This window comes from Leuresthes tenuis, unplaced genomic scaffold (assembly GCF_036924035.1).
Source record: "Leuresthes tenuis unplaced genomic scaffold, fLeuTen1.0.hap1 SCAF_2, whole genome shotgun sequence".
In the NCBI taxonomy this organism is placed as follows: Eukaryota; Metazoa; Chordata; class Actinopteri; order Atheriniformes; family Atherinopsidae; genus Leuresthes; species Leuresthes tenuis.
In genome coordinates, this window is record NW_027325356.1 from 29263274 (window position 1) to 29281019 (window position 17746).

The 17746-nt window shown below is 41.6% G+C and overlaps 4 non-coding genes across 4 annotated transcripts; 2 read left to right on the forward strand and 2 right to left on the reverse strand.

Moving 5' to 3' along the window:
• Nucleotides 1–4037: 4037 nt before the first annotated feature.
• On the reverse strand, nucleotides 4038–4150 carry LOC140302612 (U5 spliceosomal RNA). The gene has a single exon (XR_011915065.1). It is a non-coding gene; the product is annotated as a U5 spliceosomal RNA (small nuclear RNA).
• A 419-nt stretch (nucleotides 4151–4569) lies between these two features.
• Nucleotides 4570–4752, reverse strand: LOC140302536 (U2 spliceosomal RNA). Its single transcript, XR_011914998.1, has one exon. It is a non-coding gene; the product is annotated as a U2 spliceosomal RNA (small nuclear RNA).
• Nucleotides 4753–9264: 4512 nt separating this feature from the next.
• On the forward strand, nucleotides 9265–9447 carry LOC140302544 (U2 spliceosomal RNA). The gene has a single exon (XR_011915004.1). It is a non-coding gene; the product is annotated as a U2 spliceosomal RNA (small nuclear RNA).
• Nucleotides 9448–9857: 410 nt separating this feature from the next.
• LOC140302665 (U5 spliceosomal RNA) lies at nucleotides 9858–9971 on the forward strand. The gene has a single exon (XR_011915113.1). It is a non-coding gene; the product is annotated as a U5 spliceosomal RNA (small nuclear RNA).
• Nucleotides 9972–17746: the final 7775 nt, after the last annotated feature.

Sequence of the window (17746 nt, forward strand, 5' to 3'; positions counted from 1 at the left end):
AACAGCTCTTCAGAAAGGCATTCTTCAATTGATTTCACTAATTTTATGTAATAATTTTGTGATTTCCTACAAAACTACACTTCTTCTCCCATCTGTCTGAGTATTTAATATTGTCTGGGTCCCGTTAAAACATGTATTTTTCCCATCTAATTCCTTGTTTGCTTTAAAACAAGTATTCCCCATTTTCTATCCCTTCAGTAACCAACCGGTTTGTATGGAGTACACTGGAGCAACTTGACTGATCAGTAAAACACTGCTTTTGTTGTCACCGCAAGGCTTCCCCCGTCGGTTGTTTCACTGAGACACTACTGAGTAACTACAACTCAACACAGTTTATACACATAACATTCATATACATACTAACAAACAAACAAACAATTATTTATCGCAATTTTCTCATCTCTGTTTGAACGTACACCCAGGTAAATATTCCTTTAGTCTTGTCATACCGACTATGGACCCATTCATTGTTTAACTTCACTGTTTTGCAAATCCTAATTGAATATTACACATTGACATTGAACTTTACTGGATAAGCAGGTCTTCATTGCATTCAGCAGCCTATATGTGAGCATCTATGTGTAAGCTGTTCTTCTTTGCATTTATCAGCAGCAAGCAATTCTTCATTGCACATGCATATGAAAATAGTACAACAATTTCAATGCGTTAGCGAAACCTTCTATATCAGGAGTGTCCATCATGATGCTGGGAATAGAACCTCTTTCCCAGAATAGTTCATTACTCAACTGATCATAACTCCGCAATGAGCACATTTCAAAGTATCATTCCTCTACATGTATTCAAAAATCTATGTGTAAATGTTTAATATTTCTTATATTTGTTGATGTCATTCTGTGTGCATGTGGCCTAAACCCAATCTCTGTGTGGCAATTTTAACTTAAACAAGTTGAACTCTGCCTCTGATCATTTAAAAAAGGTGTGTACCAATATCAACTTTTCTCAGGTAATTACTGATCCTACAAAACCAATCTTAAGAGATCCTTCAAGGTTGTCCCTGATTGGCTCAATCTTAACAAATCAAAGGTAGAAAATCCGCAGTATCTGAACTTGGTGTTAGTTATCACTGCTCAATAGCCTGTATCAGAATTGCAAAAATGAAAACATTAGGTCCACGCTTGGTATCCAGATCCTGAAACATCTCCATGAGCAGGATTTTTTTTTAACTGATCTGTTGAATAGTTATACTCATGACACTGTTAAAATCCCAGATGAAGATCTAGCACTTGACCATTTTTGTAAATCTTCTAATTCCATAGTTGATAAACACGCCCCTTTTAAAAAGTATAGAACTTAGAACAGGTCTAGTCCCTGGCTTTCGTCAGAACTGTCTTCTTTACTTAAAAAATAAATAAACCTTGGATGCTAGCTGGGCATATGAGGGACCCGGGTCATTGCCTTGCTTTTAGGAAGCTTAGAAATAAAGGTACAGCAGAAATAAGAAAGGCCAAGTCTGATCATTATCTAAATTTGATTCCCAGAGCTTACTCAGATTTCAGAAAAGTCTGTCCTACTGCTCCTGTTTTTAATTAGACTTCTATGCCTTCGCAGTCGCAGCTTTGTCACTCCTTTTAAGCTTATTGTATGTTCTAAATGTTGTTTTAATCGTGTCTTCAAAAGTTTTTTGTTTTTTTTTGTCTCAGCTATTGTATATGAGATTATTTTCTCCATTTATCTCCAAGTTTAAATAAATGTTATTACTAGTGTGGCACTTTCTATGTCAAGGGGACAGTGGTGGTACTCTGTATGGTTATTTTAGTCACACCCTATGTTCTCATGTTAGCCGTTGTTTTCTTCACTGAGGTTGAGATGAACCCCCTCCTGTTGAGAGAATTCCCCTTTGTAGTCAGACTTTTGCCTCAGAAAACAGTGGTGGGTAAATAATCTTTCCCTACTTCTGAAGGTCGTGGTACAATGTGATAAGTGAATCCAAGAAGTCCTTCAGCTGCTGTGGGTGATGTAAGTAGTACCTGAAATGGACCTTCCCCCCATTGGGCTGGACCAGTTCTTTTTCTTTATCACTTTGATGATGATCCAGTCCCCGGGTTTTACTGTCTTCAGAGATTCCTTCACCGGTTCACCTGGAACAGACTAAACAGAAGAGATCTCTCTACTTGTTAATATTTGTATACTGCTAAGGTTTCTTCTCTTTTTCTTTTTTTCTTCATCATGTCAGTTGATGACTGTGTTTTGACTGTGGGAGTACAAATGGTCTTCCATACCTTTTCTCAAATGGAGTTCATCTTGTGCTAGTTGGAGGATGCATTTTTAGGATGGTAAACAGTAAACCCAATATTTCCCATTTCTTCCATGATTTTTTTCAGTCTTGACTTAATTATTCCATTGTGTCTCTCCACGAAACCTGCTGATTGTGGATGATATGCACAGTCGTTTCTAAGGTCTATTTTAAGTTCTTTGCCATCAGTGAGATGACGTTGTTTACACAGTGTGTCAAATTATCACTGAAGATCTTTTCAGGAATTTCAAATCTAGAAATGATTTATTTTACCCGTGCTTTTGCTACTGAGAGTGCATCGGCTTGTGCACATGGAAATATTTCAGTCCATTTGGTAAAAACCTCTGTTGTCACTGAGCAGAATCGTTTCCCTTAACATTAATTTAGTTCAATGAAATCTACACAATAATGAAATAATGAAATCCAAACAAATATGTTGAAAAAGATACACTGGCTTAGGGAATTATCTTCGTTTTGGTCTTAGATTGCCCTGTTGATTGTATTTTGCACATATTTGACCTGCTAGACAAAACTTTATTCATTTACCTATTCTAAAAAGAAATTATTTTAGACCTGGAACGATCCATCTTTTATTTTTTATGGAACTCCAAATGGGAAAGGTTGAGGAGGGAAGTACTGAAGAAGCCAAAAGTGAAGGGAGGGAAAGCAGTACCAGATCTGTATTTGTTTTTAGGAAGTCTCTTTACCTCTGTCCAATTAAAGTGTGCAATTAACCCATCCAAAAACCCAGCGGCAGCTGCAATGGCAAGATTATGGATGGGGGCCTACATGAGAAGATTACGACTTTTACCATCAGACCTGAAAGTACCTGTGTCTTTTAATCTAACAAAAAGTTATGCTTTTATAAAGACATTTTTAAACCATTTTAATTTAGAACAAGAAGATGTACAAGTTTTAACGTGCCATCGATCTTTGCTCTCTGTTGTGCAGGAGCAGGCCCCAGTGAGTCCAGTGCGTGGGCTCACTCTTGGCGAGCCCTCAACAGTTTGGCGCAGTGTGAACCTTTCAGCTCTTCTGAACAGACTTTGGGATTTGTCATGGATGGTGGCTCACGAGATTCTCCCAGTCAGGTCATGCACTCCAGGGGTATGTCGGCGACGGCCACCTGCCCCCGTCCAGGTTGTGGCGCGCCGACTCCTTAAATTTCCCGTACTTACCAGCAAGAGAGGTCCTGTCAGCACAACTGGTGCTTTATGGGGTGAGTCAAAATCAGAACCTCAGGAAAGAGGAATTTGTCAAAAGGTGGCTCACCTTGGCCGCCATCAAAGACGCCATATGGACCTCAAGAAACTTGCTGGTAAGAAGGCACAAGCAGATTCCCCCCGTGGCTGTGATCCAGATGGCAGTAGCAACAGCCCAAGAGGCTGCAGGCCAAGGACGCAGCCACAAAGAAGCATCGCCTCTGTGCTCACTCGGACGAAGGAGCCGGAGTCACACGAAAAAAAGGTCCAAGCAATAGCAGAAGGCAGAGAAGCAATAACTGTCCACTGGTTCACGTCCGAGGACCCTTCCTGGCACAATGCGCACTTGTAGCGGTGTTCTTTTTATGGCCATAGGTGGCCAGAGTGTCACTTTGCACCTCTGCCCACCCGCTGCACTGAGCACTCTTCAGCCCTTAAATGGCATAACTTTGCACTCCCGCACGCTCCAGCGAGCACCATTCAAGCAACATCGGCACAGTCGCAACAAGTAAGGCAACTCTACTCAGAGAAGTCACTCTGCACAGTAACAAGATTTCTTTTTCACAGACAGAAAGGGCTTCACCCGCAAAGGTAAAGCCTGCCAAAATTAGAAACAACTCATTAGTGCTGCTCTCCACGGAAGTGTTTAGTAAAAGGCGAAAGACTTGTACGTTATGAAGAGAAACCAGAGTACGATTATCCATCACTGCGGGAGCAGGGCATCAGGCTAGTTGGCATAGCCACGTTCCCCATGGTGAGCTTTGCTTGGTTGAGACGCTTGAACCCCCCCCCCCCCCCCTTGCTCCTCGGCTGACCAAGTAGGAACAATCGGGCCCTATTCGATGGCTGCCTTGTCTTTTACTCTGTGCAAAAGACAAGGCAGCCACAAACACCACGGGAACACCGTATTGAGGCTTTGTTCTGACCGCTCATTCGGTGTAGAGTTTCTTTCAAGCAATTCTCCCGGTTAGCCCGCAATCGGCTCGCTCCCAGAGTCGTGTTAAAGTCCACTTCGCATTCACTCTCTTTTCTCAGCAGATTAAAAGAAAGTTTCATCTTGGGCTCCCTGAAACTTCCATCCTGCACCGCTGTTTGCTTTTGCACAAGAGCAGAGAAGAGCGCACCGTTCCCAGTGGCACTGCAGTACCGGGTCGATGCTTGGAGTGAACGGAGCAACCTCCTTTTTCAACTCCTATTGCTAAAAATCCATTTAATATGTAGTCCTCGTATAGAGGACATATCAGATATTAAACTGAGTCTTTATGGTGTTATTTCACCCATTAACACTTAAGGTACCTCATACAGTGGCTGTGATATGGTTACTTAACAAAATATCTTTACCAGACATCTCTCCTACATAACTGTTCTTCTTTCACAGCCACACCTTGTTGTCGAGAGATGTGCTACACTTAATCCATCCACACTGCTACCTACCCCACAGATGGAAAGCCTCATGATTGCATGTCAGAAATAACCATCAGTGTTTTACCCAGGCCAGACTTAACTGATACAACGTTGTACTTTGTAGAATGAGAAAAAACTTCTTCAGCAATAAGCATCTCTCAACATATGACGAAATACAGATTTTGCTATAAAATTAATTCCTTCTATCAGCCTGACTTAAAACCGTTTGTCCTCCTTATTTATCCACTTCAAATCGAGTTTGAACAATTAAAAAAAATTTGTAGTTTGAGAAAGAACAACTTAATCTTCAGCAATCAGTATAAAAAGAAGGTAAGAAAAGGTGCAAATGCCAACCATACATCACTAAAAGGTGGAGCGGAAGTATTCGGCTGCAAGCAGGTGTGAATGTCCGACCATAATTTGTAAAAAGCTGATGAGAAAGGGTGAGAATGCCCGACTATACACCATGAAATGCGGAAGCGGAGGTGTTCGGCTGCAAGAAGGTGTGAGCGCCCGAACAAAGTTTCTAAAAAAGCAGTTAAGAAAAGGTTTGAATATCCATCCAAACATAATCATAAGCGGGAGCAGAGCTGTTCGACTGTAAGTAGGTGTGAATGTCAGATCATAATTTGCAAAAAGCTGATGAGAAAAGGTATGGTGAGAATTCCTGACTATACATCATCAAATGCGGGAGCGGAGTTGTTCGGCTGTGAGTAGGTGTGATTCTCCGACCATAATTGCTGAAAAATGTATTATAAAAGGTAAGAATGCCGGTCCATACATCATCAAAAGCGGGAGAGGTGGTGTTCGGCTGCAAGTAGGTGGGAATGTCCAGCCATAATTACTCACAAATGGGTAAGAAAAGGTAGTATTGCCAGACCATACATGATCAAAACAGGGAGCGGCGGTGGTTCAGCTGCAAAAAGGTGTGAATGTTCGACTAAAGTTTGTAAAAAGCGGGTAAGATAAGGTGCGAATGCCCGACAATGTATGATCAAAAGAGGGAGTGGAGGTGTTCAGCTGCAAGAAGGTCTGAATGTCCATCAATAATTGCTAGAGAAAATTAAAGAAATTTTTCGAAAATCAAACCGCACATGATCATAAGCAGGAGTGGAGGTGTTCAGCTGCAAGAAGGTTTGAATGTCCGAGCATAGTTTGTAAAAAGCGGGTAAGAAAAGGTGCCAATGCCCGAACATACACCATCAAAAGAGGGAGCGGAGGTGTTCCGCTGTAAGAAGGTTCGAATATCCAACCAAACATAATCAAAAGCGGGAGCAGAGCTGTTCGACTGCAAGTAGGTGTGAATGTCAGATCATAAATTGCAAAAAGCTGATGAGAAAAGGTGAGAATTCCTGACTATACACCATCAAATGCGGGAGCGGAGTTGTTCGGCTGTGAGAAGGTGTGAATCTCCGACCATAATTGTTGAAAAATGTGTTAAAAAAGGTAAGAATGCCGGTCCACCCATCATCAAAAGTGAGAGAGGTGGTGTTCGGCTGCAAGTAGTTGTGAATGTCCAGCCATAATTACTCACAAACGGGTGAGAAAAGGTAGTATTGCCAGACCATACATGATCAAAACAGGGAAGCGGAGGTGGTTCAGCTGCAAGGAGGTGTGAATGTCCAACTAAAGTTCAAATATAATAACAAAAGCGGGAGGAGAGGTCTACGGATGAGAGTGGTTGAGAATTTCCAACCATAATCTATGAAATGCGGTGAAAAAAAGTGGGTGTGAATATCCCACTGCTCCCGCTTTTGATTATGTTTGGTTGGATATTTGAACCTTTTCTTAACTGCTTTTTACAAACTTTGGTCGGACGTTCACACCTTCTTGCAACCGAACACCTCCGCTTCCGCTTTTGATGGTATATATTCGGGCATTCAAACGTTTTCTTACCCGCTTTTTACAAACCATGGTCGGACTTTCACACCTTCTTGTAGCCGAACAATTCCCCCCCTTCTATTGATTGTGTACAGTCGGGTATTTTAACCTTTTCTTACCCGCTTTTTACCAACTATGGTCGGACATTCACACCTTCGTACAGCGGAACAACTCCGCTCCCTCTTTTGATGGTGTATGTTCGGGCATTCAAACCTTTTCTTACCCGTTTTTTACAAACTATGCTTGGACATTCAAACCTTCTTGTAGCCGAACACATCCACTCCTGCTTTTGATGATGTATGGTTGGGCATTCGAACCTACTTGTTGCCCGCTTTTCATTAATTATGGGTGGACATTCACACCTTGTCGCAGCCAAACACCTCCGCTCCCTGTTTTGATCATGTATGGTTGGACATTTGCACCTTTTCTCATCCGCTTTTTACAAACTATGGTCGGCCATTCACAGCTTCCTCTCCACCATACTTGTATGGTGGGATATTCACACCCACTTAAATCCGAAGACCTCCGGCCCCACTTTTGTTTATATTTAGTCGGTCATTCGCACCTTACCCGCTTATGGCAAACTATGACCTTCTTGCAGCCAAACACCTCTGATCTCGCTTTTGATGATGTAAGGTTGGGCATTCAGACCTTGCTTCACCTGCTTTTCACTAAATATAGTCGGACATTCACACCTTCTTGCAGCCGAACATTTCCGCTCCACCTTTTAGTGTTCTATCACACCTTTTTTTTCACCGCATTTCATAGATTATGGTTGGAAATTCTCAACCACTCATCCGAAGACCTCTCCTCCCGCTTTTGTTAATATATTTGAACTTTAGTTGGACATTCACACCTTCTTGCAGCTGAACCATCTCCGCTCCCTGTTTTGATTATCTATGGTCTGGCAATACTAACTTTTCTTACCCGTTTGTGAGTAATTATGGCTAGACATTCACACCTACTTGCAGTCTAACAGCTCTGCTCCCGCTTTTGATTATGTTTGGTTGGATATTTGAACCTTTTCTTAACTGCTTTTTACAAACTTTGGTCGGACGTTCACACCTTCTTGCAACTGAACACCTCCGCTTCCGCTTTTGATGGTATATATTCGGGCATTCAAACGTTTTCTTACCCGCTTTTTACAAACCATGGTCGGACTTTCACACCTTCTTGTAGCCGAACAATTCCCCCCCTTCTATTGATTGTGTACAGTCGGGATTTTAACCTTTTCTTACCCGCTTTTTACCAACTATGGTCGGACATTCACACCTTCGTACAGCGGAACAACTCCGCTCCCTCTTTTGATGGTGTATGTTCGGGCATTCAAACCTTTTCTTACCCGTTTTTTACAAACTATGGTCGGACATTCAAACCTTCTTGTAGCCGAACACATCCACTCCTGCTTTTGATGATGTATGGTTGGGCATTCGAACCTACTTGTTGCCCGCTTTTCATTAATTATGGGTGGACATTCACACCTTGTCGCAGCCAAACACCTCCGCTCCCTGTTTTGATCATGTATGGTTGGACATTTGCACCTTTTCTCATCCGCTTTTTACAAACTATGGTCGGCCATTCACAGCTTCCTCTCCACCATACTTGTATGGTTGGATATTCACACCCACTTAAATCCGAAGACCTCCGGCCCCACTTTTGTTTATATTTAGTCGGTCATTCGCACCTTACCCGCTTATGGCAAACTATGACCTTCTTGCAGCCAAACACCTCTGATCTCGCTTTTGATGATGTAAGGTTGGGCATTCAGACCTTGCTTCACCTGCTTTTCACTAGATATAGTCGGACATTCACACCTTCTTGCAGCCGAACATTTCCGCTCCACCTTTGTTCTATGGGGCATTCACACCTTTTTTTTAACCGCATTTTATAGATTATGGTTGGAAATTCTCACACACTCTCATCCGAAGACCTCTTCTGCCGCTTTTGTTAATATATAGTCAGGCATTCGAACCTTTTCATACCCGCTTTTTACAAATTATGGTCCGACATTCACACCTACTTGCAGCCGAATACTTCCGCTCCACCTTTTAGTGATGTATGGTTGGCATTTGCACCTTTTCTTACCCTCTTTTTATACTGATTGCTGAAGATTAAGTTGTTCTTTCTCAAACTACAAATTTTTTTTAATTATTGAAACTCGATTTGAAGTGGATAAATAAGGAGGACAAACAGTCGTAAGTCAGGCTGATAGAAGGAATTAATTTTATAGCAAAATCTGTATTTCGTCATATGTCGAGAGATGCTTATTGCTGAAGAAGTTCTTTCTCATTCTACAAAGTACAACGTTGTATCAGTTAAGTCTGGCCTGGGTAAAACACTGATGGTTATTTCTGACATGCAATCGTGAGGCTTTCCATCTGTGGGGTAGGTAGCAGTGTGGATGGATTAAGTGTAGCACATCTCTCGACAACAAGGTGTGGCTGTGAAAGAAGAACAGTTATGTAAGAGAGATGTCGTGTAAAGATATTTTGTTAAGTAACCATATCACAGCCACTGTATGAGGTACCTTAAGTGTTAATGGGTGAAATAACACCATAAAGACTCAGTTTAATATCTGATATGTCCTCTATACGAGGACTACATATTAAATGCATTTTTAGGAATAGAAGTTGAAAAAGGAGCCTTCTCCATTCACTCTTAGCATCGACCCGGTACTGCAGTGCCGCTGGGAACGGTGCGCTCTTCTCTGCTCTTGTGAAAAAGCAAACAGCGGTGTTGGATGGAAGTTTCAGGGAGCCCTAGATGAAACTTTCTTTTAATCTGCTGAGAAAAGAGAGTGAATGCGAAGTAGACTTTAACACGGCTCTGGGAGCGAGCCGAGTGCGGGCTAACCGGGAGAATTGCTTGAAAGAAACGCGACACCGAATTAGCGGTCAGAAAAAAGCCTCAATCAGGTGTTCCTGTGGTGTTTGTGGCTGCCTTGTCTTTTGCTCAGAGTAAAAGACAAGGCAGCCATCGAATAGGGCCCGATTGTTCCTACTTGGTCAGCCGAGGAGAAAGGGGGGGGGCAAGCGTCTCAACCAAGCAAAGCTCACCATGGGGAAGGTGGCTATGCCAACTAGCCTGATGACCTGCTCCCACAGTGATGGATAATCGTACTCTGGTTTCTCTTCATAATGTAAAAGTCTTTCAGCTTTTACTAAACACTTCCGTGGAGAGCAGCACTAATGATTTGTTTCTATTTTTGGCAGGCTTTACCTTTGCGGGTGAAGCCCTTTCTGTCTGTGCAAAAGAAATCTTGTTAATGTGCAGAGTTACTTCTCTTAGTAGAGTCGCCTTACTTGTTGCGACTGTGCCGATGTTCGAAGCTGGAGTGCAAAGTTGTTACTTGAATGGTGCTCGCTGGAGCCTGCGGTAGTGTAAAGTTATACCATTTAAAAGGGCTGAAGAGTGCTCAGTGATGCGGGTGGGCGGAGGTGCAAAGTGACACTCTGGCCACCTATGGCCATAAAAAGAACACCGCTACAAGTGCGCATTGTGCCAGGAAGGGCCCTCGGACGTGAACCAGTGGACAGTTATTGCTTCTCTGCCTTTTGGCTAAGATCAAGTGATCCACTGCTATTGCTTGGACCTTTTTTTCGTGTGACTCCGGCTCCTTCGTCCGAGTAAGCACAGAGGCGATGCTTCTTTGTGGCTGCGTCCTTGGCCTGCAGCCTCTTGGGCTGTTGCTACTGCCATCTGGATCACAGCCACGGGGGGAATCTGCTTGTGCCTTCTTACCAGCAAGTTTCTTGAGGTCCATATGGCGTCTTTGATGGCGGCCAGGGTGAGCCACCTTTTGACAAATTCCTCTTTCCTGAGGTTCTGATTTTGACTCACCCCATAAAGCACCAGTTGTGCTGACAGGACCTCTCTTGCTGGTAAGTACGGGAAATTTAAGGAGTCGGCTGTTGCCCACAAGTCCACAGCAGCACTGCACTCCCAGAACAAATGCCTCACCGTCTCAGGCGCGCCACAACCTGGACGGGGGCAGGTGGCCGTCGCCGACATACCCCTGGAGTGCATGACAGATCTGACTGGGAGAATCTCGTGAGCCACCATCCATGACAAATCCCAAAGTCTGTTCAGAAGTGCTGAAAGGTTCACACTGCGCCAAACTGTTGAGGGCTCGCCAATAGTGAGCCCACGCACTGGACTCACTGGGGCCCGCTCCTGCACAACAGAGAGCAAAGATCGATGGCACGTTAAAACTTGTACATCTTCTTGTTCTAAATTAAAATGGTTTAAAAATGTCTTTATAAAAGCATAACTTTCTGTTAGATTAAAAGACACAGGTACATTCAGGTCTGATGGTAAAAGTCGTAATCTTCTCATGTAGGCCCCCATCCAGAATCTTGCCATTGCAGCTGCCGCTGGGTTTTTGGATGGGTTAATTGCACACTTTAATTGGACAGAGGTAAAGAGACTTCCTAAAAACAAATACAGATCTGGTACTGCTTTCCCTCCCTTCACTTTTGGCTTCTTCAGTACTTCCCTCCTCAACCTTTCCCATTTGGAGTTCCATAAAAAATAAAAGATGGATCGTTCCAGGTCTAAAATAATTTCTTTTTAGAATAAATAAATGAATAAAGTTTTGTCTAGCAGGTCAAATATGTGCAAAATACAATCAACAGGGCAATCTAAGACCAAAACGAAGATAATTCCCTAAGCCAGTGTATCTTTTTCCACATATTTGTTTGGATTTCATTATTTCATTATTGTGTAGATTTCATTGAACTAAATTAATGTTAAGGGAAACGATTCTGCTCAGTGACAACAGAGGTTTTTACCAAATGGACTGAAATATTTCCATGTGCACAAGCAGATGCACTCTCAGTAGCAAAAGCACGGGTATAATAAATCATTTCTAGATTTGAAATTCCTGAAAAGATCTTCAGTGATAATTTGACACACTTTGTAAACAACGTCATCTCACTGTTGGCAAAGAACTTAAAATAGACCTTAGAAACGACTGTGCATATCATCCACAATCAGCAGGTTTCGTGGAGAGACACAATGGAATAATTAAGTCAAGACTGAAAAAAATCATGGAAGAAATGGGAAATATTGGGTTTACTGTTTACCATCCTAAAAATGCATCCTCCAACTAGCACAAGATGAACTCAATTTGAGAAAAGGTATGGAAGACCATTTGTACTCCCACAGTCAAAACACAGTCATCAACTGACATGATGAAGAAAAAAAGAAAAAGAGAAGAAACCTTAGCAGTATACAAATATTAACAAGTAGAGAGATCTCTTCTGTTTAGTCTGTTCCAGGTGAACCGGTGAAGGAATCTCTGAAGACAGTAAAAACCGGGGACTGGATCATCATCAAAGTGATAAAGAAAAAGAACTGGTCCAGCCCAATGGGGGGAAGGTCCATTTCAGGTACTACTTACATCACCCACAGCAGCTGAAGGACTTCTTGGATTCACTTATCACATTGTACCACGACCTTCAGAAGTAGGGAAAGATTATTTACCCACCACTGTTTTCTGAGGCAAAAGTCTGACTACAAAGGGGAATTCTCTCAACAGGAGGGGGTTCATCTCAACCTCAGTGAAGAAAACAACGGCTAACATGAGAACATAGGGTGTGACTAAAATAACCATACAGAGTACCACCACTGTCCCCTTGACATAGAAAGTGCCACACTAGTAATAACATTTATTTAAACTTGGAGATAAATGGAGAAAATAATCTCATATACAATAGCTGAGACAGAAAAAACAAAAAAATTTTGAAGACACGATTAAAACAACATTTAGAACATACAATAAGCTTAAAAGGAGTGACAAAGCTGCGACTGCGAAGGCATAGAAGTCTAATTAAAAACAGGAGCAGTAGGACAGACTTTTCTGATATCTGAGTAAGCTCTGGGAATCAAATTTAGATAATGATCAGACTTGGCCTTTCTTATTTCTGCTGTACCTTTATTTCTAAGCTTCCTAAAAGCAAGGCAATGACCCGGGTCCCTCATATGCCCAGCTAGCATCCAAGGTTTATTTATTTTTTAAGTAAAGAACACAGTTCTGACGAAAGCCAGGGACTAGACCTGTTCTAAGTTCTATACTTTTTAAAAGGGGCGTGTTTATCAACTATGGAATTAGAAGATTTACAAAAATGGTCAAGTGCTAGATCTTCATCTGGGATTTTAACAGTGTCATGAGTATAACTGTTCAACAGATCAGTTAAAAAAAAATCCTGCTCATGGAGATGTTTCAGGATCTGGATACCAAGCGTGGACCTAATGTTTTCATTTTTGCAATTCTGATACAGGCTATTGAGCAGTGATAACTAACACCAAGTTCAGATACTGCGGATTTTCTACCTTTGATTTGTTAAGATTGAGCCAATCAGGGACAACCTTGAAGGATCTCTTAAGATGGTTTTGTAGGATCAGTAATTACCTGAGAAAGGTTGATATTGGTACACACCTTTTTTAAATTATCAGAGGCAGAGTTCAACTTGTTTAAATTAAAATTGCCACACAGAGATTGGGTTTAGGCCACATGCACACAGAATGACATCAACAAATATAAGAAATATTAAACATTTACACATAGATTTTTGAATACATGTAGAGGAATGATACTTTGAAATGTGCTCATTGCGGAGTTATGATGAGTTGAGTAATGAACTATTCTGGGAAAGAGGTTCTATTCCCAGCATCATGATGGACACTCCTGATATAGAAGGTTTCGCTAACGCATTGGAATTGTTGTACTATTTTCATATGCATGTGCAATGAAGAATTGCTTGCTGCTGATAAATGCAAAGAAGAACAGCTTACACATATATGCTCACATATAGGCTGCTGAATGCAATGAAGACCTGCTTATCCAGTAAAGTTCAATGTCAATGTGTAATATTCAATTAGGATTTGCAAAACAGTGAAGTTAAACAATGAATGGGTCCATAGTCGGTATGACAAGACTACAGGATTATTTACCTGGGTGTACGTTCAAACAGAGATGAGAAAATTGCGATAAATAATTGTTTGTTTGTTTGTTAGTATGTATATGAATGTTATGTGTATAAACTGTGTTGAGTTGTAGTTACTCAGTAGTGTCTCAGTGAAACAACCGACGGGGGAAGCCTTGCGGTGACAACAAAAGCAGTGTTTTACTGATCAGTCAAGTTGCTCCAGTGTACTCCATACAAACCGGTTGGTTACTGAAGGGATAAAAAATGGGGAATACTTGTTTTAAAGCAAACAAGGAATTAGATGGGAAAAATACATGTTTTAACGGGACCCAGACAATATTAAATACTCAGACAGATGGGAGAAGAAGTGTAGTTTTGTAGGAAATCACAAAATTATTACATAAAATTAGTGAAATCAATTGAAGAATGCCTTTCTGAAGAGCTGTTTACCACAGATGAGCAGCTTTGCGACCAAGCACATTGTAGATCGCTTTACTGCCAAAATGATCTAATTTAATGGATTGGTTTAGACATGCATAACAGCATTTTAAGAACAAAGAGAGAAACAAAAAGGGACAACGCTTCATGGTGGAATGTGATGTATAAATAACTGTGTTAGGAGAGACCATTTGAGCACCACAGCCATTTCGCAGCACAGGGACAGCAGTCCAAGTTAAAGGATCTCCCACGTGGTATCACCTGTCACACTGTGTCAAGGCATCAAAAGAAGAAAAAATCACCAAACTCAAGGACAAAGAGACGAAGACTCCGGTGAACGAAGAGAGAGGACTGACAAACCAGAAATACAAAAGGATGTTCGATATCAAGATCCGAAAGAAGAGGCTAACAATGCCACGAACACTTACGATGCTGGGAATGATGCCAGCAATGAACAGAGAAGAAGATTCAGTGTCATCAATCTGCAATACGTGCCTCTAATGAGGGGGTGAATATAGAATCCTCAACGATTACAACGTCTCTGGGAACTGTGACAACAACAAAGTTTAAACCATTTTGATATATATTGTAACCTATTGGCGAAGGAATAGTGCTGAAAATGAGGTAAATCTAATCCACCACTGTCCTTGGTCTTCTGTAGGGTTTTTAAACTAATACGTGGTGGTTTTGTTTTTCCACAGAAATTTGGAGATCCATGAATCTAGTGACTTAAACCAAGTAGCAGATGGTTTTATGGGGATCATTGAGAACAAATAGTTAACTTTTGGTAGTATCATCATTTTAATGGTTGTAACTCTCCCCATAAGTGATATAGGTAAGGACTTCCAACGAGAGAGCTCGTCCTCTACTCTCTTTAATAATTGCAAATAATTTAGCTTTGTTAGCTCTGAGAGCCTGGAGGAAATGTTTATGCCTAAATATCTAATATTTCCTGACTGTAAAGTGATCACAGGTATATTCTGGACCCTACAGTTAATGGGCAGAACTGTGGTCTTAGACCAGTTGATAGAGTAGTCACAAAGTGCAGAGAATTTATTTATGAGTGTGATAGTGTGAGTGAGAGACGTCTGTGAGTTCTAAAGGAAAAGTAATACATCATCAGCATAAAGACTTATTTTATGTTCAATATTTTGGGGTTGGATGCCTTTAATATTTCTATCTTGTCTGATAGCAGCTGCTAAAGGTTTGATGAAAAAAGCAAAAAGTGAGGGAGAAAGTGGGCAACCCCGTCTTGTACCTCTCTGCAGACTGAAGCTTGGAGAAGCTTGATCATTTGTCCTGATACTTGTATTTGGGGAGCTATATAATATCCTTATCCAGTTGATGAAGTGTGACACAAACCCGAATTTGTTTAATGTTGCGAATAAAAATTTCCAGTTCACTCCATCAAATGCTTTTTCTGCATCTAGAGAGTCGATTATGGTTTCCAAGTTGTTGATGGTAGAAGAGTATGAGAAAAAGCGGGTGAGAAAAGGTGCGAATTTCCAAACATACATGATCAAAAGCAGGAGTGGATGTGTTCGGCTACAAGAAGGTTTGAATGCCCGACCATAGTTTGTAAAAAGCGGGTAAGAAAAGGTTCAAATGCCCGAACATACACCATCAAAAGAGGGAGCGGAGGTGTTCCGCTGTAAGAAGGTGTGAATGTCTGACCGTAGTTGGTAAAAAGCGGGTAAGAAAAGGTTAAAATATCCGACTGTACACAATCAATAGCGGGAGCGGAGTTTTTCGGCTAAAAGAAGGTGTGAAATGGTTGGGCATTCCCACCTTTTTTTAACCATTTTTCAGGAATTATTGGTGGACATTCACACCTTCTTACAGCTGAACACCTCCGCTCCCTCATTTAATGGTATATGTTCGGGCATTCTAACCTTTTCTTACCCGCTGTTTACAAACTATGGTCGGACATTCAAACCTTATGTAGCCGAACACATCCACTCCTGCATTTGATGATGTATGGTTGGGCATTCGAACCTACTTGTTGTCCACTTTTCATTAATTATGGGTGGACATTCACACCTTGTCGCAGCCAAACACCTCCGCACCCTGTTTTAATCATGTATGGTTTAACATTTGCACCTTTTCTCACACGCTTTTTACTATTGTCGGCCATTCACAGCTTCCTCTCCACCATACTTGTATGGTGGGACATTCACACCTACTTGCAGCCGAACACCACCTCTCTCGCTTTTGATGATGTATGGACCGGCATTCTTACCTTTTATAACACATTTTTCAGCAATTATGGTCGGAGATTCACACCTACTCACAGCCGAACAACTCCGCTCCCGCATTTGATGGTGTATAGTCGGGCATTCTCACCCTTTCTCATCAGCTTTTTGCAAATTATGATCTGACATTCACACCTACTTTCAGTTGAACAGCTCTGCTCCCGCTTTTGATTATGTTTGGTTGGATATTTGCACCTTTTCTTAACTGCTTTTTACAAACTTTGTTTGGACGTTCACACCTTCTTGTAGCCGAACACATCAACTCCTGCTTTTGATGATGTATGGTTGGGCATTCGCACTTTTTTTTTACCCATTTTCCAGGAATTATGGGTGGACATTCACACCTTCTTGCAGCTGAACACCTCCTCTCCAACTTATGATCATGTGCAGTTTGATATTCGAAAATTTTCTATCATGTTTTCCAGCAATTATCGATGGACATTCAGACTTTCTTGCAGCTGAACACCTCCGCTCCCTCTTTTGATCATACATTGTCGGGCATTCGCACCTTGTCTTACCTGCTTTTTAGAAACCATGGTCGGACTTTCACACCTTTTAGTAGCCAAACAACTCCGCTCCCGCTATTGATTGTGTACAGTCGGGTATTTTAACCTTTTCTTACCCGCTGTTTACCAACTATGGTCGGACATTCACACCTTCTTACAGCGGAACAACTCCGCTCCCTCTTTTGATAGTGTATGTTCGGGCATTCAAACCTTTTCTTACCCGCTTTTTACAAACCATGGTCGGACTTTCACACCTTCTTTTAGCCGAAAAACTCCGCTCCCGCTATTGATTGTGTACAGTCGGATATTTTAACCTTTTCTTACCCGCTTTTTACCATCTACGGTCAGACATTCACACCTTCTTACAGCGGAACACCTCCGCTCCCTCTTTTGATGGTGTATGTTCGGGCATTTGAACCTTTTCTTACCCGCTTTTTACAAACTATGGTCGGGCATTCAAACCTTCTTGTAGCCGAACACATCAACTCCTGCTTTTGATCATGTATGGTTGGACATTCGCACCTTTTCTCACCCGCTTTTTCTCATAGACTATTCTACCATCAACAACTTGGAAACCATAATCGACTCTCTAGATGCAGAAAAAGCATTTGATGGAGTGAACTGGAAATTTTTATTCGCAACATTAAACAAATTCGGGTTTGTGTCACACTTCATCAACTGGATAAGGATATTATATAGCTCCCCAAATGCAAGTGTCAGGACAAATGATCAAACTTCTCCAAGCTTCAGTCTGCAGAGAGGTACAAGACAGGGTTACCAACTTTCTCCCTCACTTTTTGCTATTTTCATCAAACCTTTAGCAGCTGCTATCAGACAAGATAGAAATATTAAAGGCATCCAACCCCAAAATATTGAGCAT